This window comes from Psammomys obesus, unplaced genomic scaffold (genome assembly GCF_907164565.1).
Source record: "Psammomys obesus unplaced genomic scaffold, mPsaObe1.curated_primary_1811, whole genome shotgun sequence".
Taxonomy (NCBI): Eukaryota; Metazoa; Chordata; class Mammalia; order Rodentia; family Muridae; genus Psammomys; species Psammomys obesus.
In genome coordinates, this window is record NW_026592118.1 from 6,132,393 (window position 1) to 6,141,711 (window position 9,319).

Here is a 9,319-nt window from a genome sequence, read left to right on the forward strand (position 1 = left end):
AATAGAAAATTTAACTTGCAAAGACTTAACATAAGAACTTATCTTTAACTGCAAACAAAACCCTTAACTTGAAAAGTGTTTTTCCTGTTTTGGTCCACCACTAATTTGCAAGGTATAGTTTCACTGTTTTGGCTTCACAATAGCTACACAGAAGACTGAGACACACTGCAAATAGTACCTTGCATGTCAAGAAAATATTCTTCCTATGACTGATCCAGTGAAAACCTGTGATATTTGAGTAAAATGTACACTTGTTATTCTAAAGGTACTTATTTGCACCATTTCCTAATAGTAAGCTGTAGTGTTGGGTATTTGACTAGGTCACAGTCTCAGGCTTTGAAATGGTACCCTCCTGGCTCTTTCCTTCTCAAAGTAAAGCAAGAAAAGTTAAGAGAAAATATCCAGGAAAGCAGAAACTGCTTCAGAACTAAACCAGGAAAGTTAAGCAATTCTTAGAATGATGCTAAGCCTCACACCTGTAGAGCTCTCCTGTCTACCTGCTTCCAGATGAAGAGAACCCTGGTACCATCACCATTCCACCATGCACACATTTTTTTTTTAATCTTTAAATACTTTTTGTTGGAAAGCCATGTGTGACTTTATTCCTTGCTTCTCAAATCACTGTAGTTATTTTGTGAAAACATTGCCTATATTTTCTAGGGAAAAATACCCTGAAAATTGTTTCAGCAATGTGCATTGTCTTAGTCAAACAGTTCTATTGCTATAAAGAGACACCATGACAAAGGCAACTCTTACAAAAGGAAGCATTTAATTGGGGCTGACTTACAGTTTGAGAGGCTTAGTCCATTACATCATGGCAGGGAGCATGGAGACTTGCAGGCAGCCATGGTGCTGGAGAAGTTGAGAGTTCTACATCCGGATCTGCAAGATAAAGAAAGATTCACACTGGACCTGGTTTAGGCTCTTGAAACCTCAAAGCCCACCTCCAACCTCCAGTGACACACATCCTCCAGCAAGGCTATACTTAATTCTTTCAAATACTGTTACTCCCTGGTAACTATCCAAATCCACGAGCTTATGGGTGTCATTCTTATCCAAACCATAGAGAAATATGCCTATAATTCCTTACTTGGCCCACCATAATTGGGGCTCAAAGCCTACCCTTAGCAATTATCTGCTTCGTTGAGAACAAAGTAGGTTGTTCCTCTCAATTTGATTTTCCCCCACTCTGAAAGGGCAGTCAGTCTTCCAGATGTTTTAGTACAGATCTCCACCTCTCTCCAAATCACATGTGTGGGCTCTTACAGGAACCACCAGTGATGCAAGTGGACTTCAAGCGACAAGTTAAACAGAATTCAGTCGCAACTTGCTGCACCTGCTAGGCCAGTTCCTCTCTCTAGGAATAGCTCATGGCTGATGTGGATGATGGCAGGAAGGAAATAAAGAATTATTTGCAAACATAGTCAGAGCTACTCCAACTGTTCTCCAACGCTGAGAGCAGCTAGCCATCCTGAGCATGCACAAAACATGCACACACTCACATGAATGAGCATACACATGACCAAATGCACACATACATTAATGCTCCTCCTCCCTGCCACACGGACACTCCATAAAATACATATTATATGCATCATTCATACGTGATGGACTTTGTTCCAGATTCATTCCTGTTTTCACAGAAATAACATGTACTTAAAATAGTCATCTTCAGCCTTTTTATATCTTTCTTCCAAAAGAAAAAGAGGGAAAAAGAAATAGAGGTGGCTTAAAATTAAAAAAACAGTCAGTGCTTGGTGGCACACACTTTTAAATCCACCATTGGGAAGGCAGAAGCAGGTGGATCTCTGTGGGTTTGAGGCCAGCCTAATAAAATAACAACCCAGAACAAAAAACGAAGAACAAAATATCTCTGCTATTGTAAGCCAGCACAGAGAGTTCATTTAACGTTCATAGTAAGCCCTGTAGGCTTTGTTTCCTCAATAAACAAGCAAAATCTACTAAGGTAGATGTTAGATAAGAAAAACAAAATGATAAAGAAAAACAGCAAATAAGCTTTAGATTAGATAATAAAGTTAAATTCGGTAAAATATTCATCAGTAATGATCTTGATCGTGAGTTTCCCAGGCACTCAAGGCAAAGGTCACAAATATAAAGATTCAATGTATAAATAAACAAAGCCCTTGTGCCACCAAAGGCAGGGGAGGGGCTGCTTACTTTGCATAATGAAGCATTGTAGTCGCCCGCGACCACCAATAGTAACCGCCTGTACCAAGGGCTAGAAATTAAGACAGAGAACACAAAGAAGTGACACCAAGCCAGTGCTCTGATCAAGGCGCCGTCTTTATTACAGAGTAAACCACTTATGTGGGTAAACCACAAGGGATTGTGCAAGTAAACATATCCAAGCAAAGCAGGAAGTGTCTGCTGACAACAAGAATAGCGAGTCAGCCTGACGCACGTGACCACCTCAGGTCCAGTGGAATGGCTACCTCAAAGTAGGTAATGCATGGAACATGTTAAGGGAGAGCCAACTGTTTAGCTCAAAAAAGAGACATAGACTAAGGAGTTCAAGACAGTGAAGACTCTTGTCTTCTTCCTCTTCATGAAGCAAGCCAAATTAATGCTACTAAATTTACTCCAAAAGCAAGCTTTTTGTACAATTTCTTTTTTAATTTTTATCTTTGAAAATTGTAAAACATCTATAGAGTGTATCTTCATCTATCCACCCACACGCTCACTTCCTCCCATTCCCCGTCACATCTCCCTCTGAAGCTCATATTGTCCTTTTGCATTTTTTATTCTTTTAATAGATTGAGTCAACTTAGTGTGGTAGTATGCAAATAAATGTGGGGAACCCCCAGTGGCCACATTCCCGAAGAAAAGTGAGTCCCCTCTCCCTCAAGCAGCCATCGGTTGCCAATAGCTTCTCAGCCAGAAGTTGGGCCTTGGGAGACCCTTCCCCTCTCCATGGTGGCATATTTAGCCGGCTTGATCTTGTCTAGGTCCACAAGAACAGAACTTACTGCTTACAACACATTTTGTGTGTGATGTGAAATGGTTCCTCACTCACTTCCCAGTGTTCACAGCTACTCTGAAAGGAAATGAAAATAAAGCATCATACAACTCAAGGAAGAGTGAATACAAGTAACAAGGCAGAGAAGTATTTGGAGTGGAAAAGAGTCCTGTGAGCTGGTGGGTGACTGAGAGAAGCCACCTAGAGGGAATGCAACTTGAGGAGTAAGGAGTCTACTCCATTCTCATCAAGAACTCTGCACTCATCTGTAAAATAGGTTACTATTAAGCAGAACTTCATGATTTAGTTCCTTTGTACTGCTGTGACTGAACACAATAGTATGGTGTCTTAGTTACCTTACAAAAGCAACTAAGGAAGGTCAGGTTTACTCTGGCATAAATGTCCAGAGGGGGTCCATCAGAGTGGGGAAGGCATGAGCAGGGGTGTGAGGCCAGCCTATCACGTTGCACCAACAGTCTAGAAGCAGAGTGAGAACAGGAAGTGGGGCTCAGATATATAACCTCAAGGCCCACATCCAATTATTTACTTCTGCCAGGAAGGCTCTGCTCTACCCTTAAAAAGTTTCACCATCTTCCCAAACAGAAGCACTAATGGGGAGACTAAGCATTCAAACATGAGCCTGTAGCAGACATGCCATATTCAAACCACAGTATGACTCATGGCCATTTCATGATGTTCAACATTAAAATCCCCATAGTCTTCAAAAGTCTAAAACTTTTCAAAATCCAAATCTCTGTTGAGATTCAAGACAATCTCAGCTAGGCTTTGGTGGTTTATACCTTTTAATCCCAGCACTCAGGAGGCAGAGGCAGGTGGATCTCTGTGAGTTTGAGGCCAGCCTGGTCTACAAAGCAAGTCTAGGAGAGCCAAGGCTACGCAGAGAAACCCTGAACCCTGTCTCAAGAAACAAACGAACAAACAAAAACCCAAAACAAATAAACAAACAAAAAAGACAATCTCTAAATGGTGACCATCCATTAAATAAATTAAAATATAATAATAACATACTTCCTGTCAGGTCCAAAGGAAATTCCAGTTTCCCAAACTCCAAAAGGCAGTCCAAATATCCAGAAATGAGCTCCACCTAGACTATAGGAGGATTTCAGTCAGTTAAATAAAAGCCAACATTTCTGAAGAACTTACGAAGCCAGTTCCAGAATGCCAAAGGAGTCATTTCCCTTGCCTCTGGCAAAAGGAACACATGGCTACCTATGGCACCCATTAATATATCAAAGTCCACACCCCCAGGCTTCCTCAGTTTCTATTCCCAAGTACTTGTTATATATTTCAAAGGCCCTATGCGAGTCTCCTGGCCCTTTGAAAGGAGGGCACTAACTCCATTTTGTGCTTGGTCTCCATTATAGAACCAAGCCTGACATAGGCCTGACCCTGAGAAGGCATCAGTTCCAGGAATAGACCACAAAAATTCCCTACTTGGGGGGCAGCCGGTTAGAAGAGAGGGAAGCCAGAAGATAACCACAGGAAAGTGGAAAAACCTTAAGACTGGCCGTCTGTGCTTGACACCCTTATAAGGTTTAGGTATCTCCTATTATGATTAAACACATGACACAAGAATGTGGTCTTCTGGCCACCTGGGCACAAAACAGACCAATGTTTTCTGTCCACCAATCAGTGGTCTATCAGCTATTTTCAGTCGTCTCTGATCTTGCTATTCTCACTGCACTCTCTCTCGCTCTCTCTTTCTGTTCTCTATCTCCAGCTATTCCACCTCCACCCCAGCCCTCAGATAGCCTCAGTCATGTCTACTGCTAATCATTTTCAACCTACTTCTTTTTCTCTCTTCTCTGTATTCCTCTGGCTATTCTCTTTCTCATACCTACAATAAAAACTTTCCCCTTAACCATATCATGGAGTGATCATGTCACCAGTTTCTTTACTGAGCTCCCCTTGTATGTCTGGTTCTAAAACCCTCGAATACATGTCTAACATACAAGTGCACATTCCAAAAGAGAGGAATGAAGACACAGCAAAGAAAGACTGGACCAAAGCAAAACTGAAACCTCGAAGCCTGCAGCTCCATGTTGTGCCTCTGGGACACAGGATAAAATTATTTCAATTTCAAAGTGTTTAGCTAGCTCCACTCCTTGAACTTTGCTGCTTGAAACACACTCGTCTTGTGAGCTGGTTTCATTTCCTGTATGTATTCGTCTTTGGCAGGCATCCTGTGGCTTCGGCCTCTACAGCATCTTGAGTTCCCTGCTATAATCAAAGCTTCACCTTCATGGCGTCACACAATGGCCTCTCAGGGCCTCTTTGCAGGGACTCTGACCTTGCCACTCATTGCTTGGCCTCAGCAGCCCTCTGCAACCATGAGGAAAAGATCCATGACCACCACAGTTTTGTGTCTTTCATGTTTCCAAACCCAGTATTTCATAAATGATACTGCCAGGTTCTGCTGACAGTTCAGGATGGAGCCTGGCTCTATCTGACCAGACCACAGTTTCAGCAGCTCTGGGTGCTGAGGCTGAGGGTAGACATTCTTCCTTAGACATTCGCTTTACTGGAACAGAAAAGTTCTTTGGAATTCTCACCTTAAGCCCTTTCCTTTCAAATAAACTCACATTTTCAGGAGGTGGACCTTTTGATTGATGGGGGTCCTGACCTCAAGGCACCTTTCCTACCATTCCAGTGTAGAGCAGGAGGCTTCTCTTTAATGGAGCTAATCTCCCTAACAATTATAGCTCTGTCGACACAGGCTTCAGCTGTAACCCTAGGCTCTCTGGTGATCTTTTCTTTTCCAAACTGCACATTTTAAAATTTTCTTTCTCCCACTTCTTATTTTTCACTGTAGTCCTGAATAAGATAAATCAACAACCATGCCACTGAATCAATGTTATGCTATCTTGAAACCCCCTCTACCTAAGAAATTAGTCCATTCTTTTAAAGTCAGCCTCTTACAAGTTCTCAGGACATGACCAGAATGCAGCCACATTCTTTGCCAGAATACATCACAAATGCGCCCTATCCCAGGTCCTGATAAGGTCTAGAACCTGATAAATCAGCTTTTATCTTTCAAGCTCCCACATGGAAGGGTGTGTGTGTGGATATGAATAGCCTTTTAAGCTCTCCTTGTAGCATTCTGGGGCTTTTCTAACCCAAAGTTCCAAACTCTTCCACTCTTCTCCCATAAAATACTTTCACAGGCCTAAAAGCCACTCAATCAGGTTTATTGTGGTGATTACCCCACCACTAGTTCAACTTCTGCCTTAACAATCTTTCTGTTACTATGACAAAAATATCCCGGCAAAAGCAACAAAAGGACAGTACCATGAAGCCAAGCTAGCAAACTGTACTTGCAGTGCAGAAGCGGGGAGACCAGAGAGTGAGCCAGGCTGTAGATCTATCACCTCAGGAAAGCTTCACCCCACTGGGTTCCATGGCATTCCCAAACTGCACCACCAGCTTTGGAGCAAGTGTTCGAACACATGAGCCTCTGGGGGATAGTTCCCATTCAAACCACAGCAAATAGATAATTATAAATGAGAGTCGGTCCATCATGGTGGGGAAGGAATGGCAGAAGGAGCAACTGCCAAGAACTTATCAACTGATATCTGCTCCAAAGCTGGGTGATTATGTCTCTTTTTTTAATATTTTTTTATTATTATTAATTACACTTTATTCATTTTGTACCCCCCTCATAAGCCCCTCCCTCCTCCCCTCCTGATCCCACCCTTCCTCCCCCTTCTTCACACATGCCCCTCCCCAAGTCCACTGATAGGGGAGGTCTTCCTCTCCTTCTTCTGATCTTTGACTATCAGTTCTCATCAGAAGTGGCTGCATTGTCATCTTCTGTGGCCTGGTAAGGCTGCTCCCCCTCAGGGGGAGGTGATCAAAGAGCAGGCCAATCAGATTATGTCAGAGACAGTCCCTCTTCCCATTACTATGTAACCCACTTGGAAACTGAACTGCCATGGGCTACATCTGTGCAGGGGTTCTAGGTTATCTCCATGCATGGTACTTGGTTGGAGTATGAGTCTCTGGAAAGTTCCCTGTGTTCAGATTTTCTTGTTCTGTTGCTCTCCTCGTGGAGTTCCTAAAACAATGGGAGAGCTGGGCATGGTGGCACATGTTTGTAATCCCAGCGTTTAGAAGGTGAAGTTAGGAACATCAAAAGCGCAAAGGATTAAATTATTTATTTTATTTGTAGTTCGATTTGATATGTCATTCTTCAGCTACACAGTGAGTTCAGAGGATAGCCTGGGCTACGTGAAACCTTGTCTCAGATAACAACCTCCATTGATAAAGAAGGTTTTTTTTTTGGGGGGGGGGTTAATTGTGGTGCTGGTAATCAAACCCAGGGCTTGTGTACACAACTCAAGCACTCTACACCCTAGTCGGGGTGAACAGTTTTAAAGAGCAAAAAATTTCATGGAAAAATACTACTTTTTGCAAAAAGTTTAACCCCAAAAAAGCTGATAGTAACTTAAGACACCTGAAAAGAGAGTCAGCGTTAGCATTAGATTATTTATTACCTTGTCCTTGCACAGTTCCCAGGGACTTGACATGACTATGGAAAGGGAGGGATTGAAAAAATGGCAAACACACAGACATAGACGGTGGGTTGAGGTGGACTGGGCCCTCTAACAGAGAAGCTCAGTATTTATTATATATAAACGGTTGGATGGGAAGGCAGGGTTACTGCATACAGCTAGCCAGGATTATTTTATACAGACAAACAAGGGGGCGGTTATTACAGATAAAAGGGAGGCAGGGTCTATGGTATGCTGCTGAACAAGCAAGCAGGTGTAGCTAATTTCAGTGTGCGCGGTCTCCGGGAGAGCCGCCACCGGTGCTAAGCATCCTGCAGGGAGAAAGTTGTACAGGTTTTCTGCACACACCATCAACATCCACACTGACATGAGAGGCAGGCTTTGCCATCCCTCTGAGCCTCACCAGGTCAGGGTGGGAGGCGCTGGCATTTTCCTGTAGAAGTGAAACTAGGATCCTTGACATGGTCATGCCGAGTAAACAGCTGATCTTAACCCAGGACCTCATTCACTCAGGCTTCCTCCATTCCCCACAATTTATGCTGATACTTCCAACCACGTAGCCCTCCTTTCAGTCATCTTCAACAAGGGAAAGGTGTTTATCTGAGCCTCCGGGTAGGAAGGGTCTCCATAGAACATCTTCTGAGTGTCCTCGGGTCCTCTAGGATAACATTTCAACTAGACCGTGGCTAGGTATCTGGATAGAGATTCCCCTAGCTACTGTGTCTTTTCAGTATTAGAGATGAGAACCCAATGGAACACAATAAAAAAAAAAAAAGATCAAACACAAAATCAATGATTTCAGAAAAAGAAAAATAACTCACTTTACAATGTTCTTTTTTTTTTTTGCTTGTGAGTTACTGCCTCCCAAATAGACACTGAAGACTATATATAAGCATACACAATCTCAGCTTTAAAACAAAGAATGAAAACCTAAAAAGGTAAAAATGAAAATGTGTGCTATTCTGCGGCAGTGTAACTGAGAGTTATAAAGCCCGGGTGAGCGATATTGAGTTTGCAGAGGCTCAATCACATCACCAAAGATTTACCCTCACTCCGTAAACTCAATAGAGGGCAATAACAGTCTATTACAGGCAGAGCGACACAGCATCAAAGGAATGCTTAAAAGAACTAGACAGAACCTTTAAATCAACACAATTGCATTACTTTCCCCCAGAGGAAGCACAGGGGGAGCTGAGAGCAGGGTTTTTCAAGAGGTATTTCTAATTTACCATAAGTTATATTTAATACACTGTAAAGCACACTTTGTAATCTCTCTCCACTTTTTGAGCACAGAGAAATACACTGAAAGAGAAAACGCCCCAAAGAGCAAAGGACTGCAAAGGGGAAATGACAATAGTTGTATTCTTCAGGAGCTGGTACTTCAGGTAATTCTCCCACGCCTGAAAGGCCTCACTGTTCCTAGTTTCATTGAGACTCTTCCAGCAGGAACTGTAGGGATAATAGAAGTTTACAAATAAGTCCGTATTTAAATCCAGCTGAGGCATCAAAACATAACATTTTAGAAAGGCGTTAAGAAATCGTCCTAGCACATCTAACAAAAGAGCAGGCAATTTCATTCTGACTGTTCATGATTCACACCAATATTTTCTTATCCTCCAGAAATGCTATAGAAGGAAGTTCTTAGTATGGAAGAGGCAGGCAGGCACAGTGGCTCCCTCTGTAATCTAGCATTTACGAGGCCAAGGCAGAAAAATTACTTAAGTTTGAGGCCAGCCTAAGCTATGGAGGGGGCTCTATCTTTAAAGAAGAAGAAGAAGAAGAAGAAGAAGAAGAAGAAGAAGAAGAAGAA